The 1,265-nt window shown below is 36.7% G+C and overlaps 1 long non-coding RNA gene across 1 annotated transcript; it reads right to left on the bottom strand.

Moving 5' to 3' along the window:
• Nucleotides 1–844: 844 nt before the first annotated feature.
• LOC131881268 (uncharacterized) lies at nt 845–1,265 on the bottom strand. The gene is made up of 2 exons (XR_009373349.1): nt 1,169–1,265; nt 845–1,098 (listed from the first exon to the last, which is right to left on the bottom strand). It is a non-coding gene; the product is annotated as an uncharacterized LOC131881268 (long non-coding RNA).

The raw sequence follows: 1,265 nt of genomic DNA, 5'->3' as shown, positions 1-1,265 counted from the left end.
GCGTGAACGATATATTGGACAGATTCATTTTCAAATTTGTCACTTTTTGCAAAAACTAATTTCAGCATTAATATAATTTTGTAAAAAATTCAAGATCAAGCTTGATTAAAGTTGCGATTTACAAGTTTGACGTGAAATATTGATATTAATTAAAAAAAGACGCTAAAAAAGTTTGAAGTTAAATTGCAAACTATTTTCGGGTTTTTCTACCTGCTTCAAAAAGTCAAATATTTTCATTTATATTTTTTGGGCATATAAAAAGAATTTCTTGGCAGTTGCTTTGAAATATAACCGGAGCAATTTGTAGCCAACTGTAATGCAAATGCAATCTTTGAAAGAGTGATACCTTTACGTTTACTCAATTGATTTGGATAAAATTGCAGTTGGAAACGAGCAAGTAAGGTTACTCGAGCTTTTATGAGTGCATCATAAAGAATGAATGGTGTGAACAAAAGCCTCTTCTGTTTCCAACATCTCAAGGAGTTGCTTCAACAGGATTGTTCAGCAATCCTGCCTCAGATATGGACCCCGAAAACATGATTCATGTCAAATGCTTGAAAGGTCAAACTGGTAAACAATATTGCACAGACCTCCCGAAATGTTTTTTGCAAAGAATTTTGCTAGTGAGCATGTCGTTATCTTTTACTCCATGCTCCCTTTTTAATTCTAAAAAAAGTGACGTGGTTCATGCATAAAGTTATGACAAGCTGCAATACCGTCTTAAGAAAAGAACATTCAAGGTAGTCGACAAGTCAGCACATTGTATGTGCTAATTCTATATAGGTATGGTAGCTATTTTGTGATAGTTTTGGACGTTTTGAAAGCCATTGGAAAACAATGCAACTTATCAGAAATGCAAAAATATGTATTCAAACATGCTTCACTTGACGTGACTGAAATGATTCAATTCCATATTCCACAATGCTGCCTTTCTTGTTATCAGCAAACGTCAAGGCCTTCGGTGTTGGCGCAAATCCAGTCTTTGTATTGAGCAACAGAAACCAAACCAGCGGGCAATCCGATCTCGCACAAAAAGCCTCCGAATGAAGTGATTCCGACTTGTTGGTTGTTGTACATGGTGGGACCACCAGAATCGCCCTGAATACCAAGTCAATGTCAAATAAAGGAATCCGAGGATAGGTGTCAAAACATGGTATATTTTCCTTACCCCACAAGTTCCCTTGCCTCCTTCGGCATTGATACACAATTGCTTAGGATCCAAGATATTGTCCCATGCAGCCAGACATTCATCATAATCCAGGACA

Source organism: Tigriopus californicus, chromosome 5, assembly GCF_007210705.1.
Source record: "Tigriopus californicus strain San Diego chromosome 5, Tcal_SD_v2.1, whole genome shotgun sequence".
In the NCBI taxonomy this organism is placed as follows: Eukaryota; Metazoa; Arthropoda; class Copepoda; order Harpacticoida; family Harpacticidae; genus Tigriopus; species Tigriopus californicus.
Note: the sequence above shows the minus strand (reverse complement) of the source record. Positions and strands in the feature narration are given on the sequence as shown.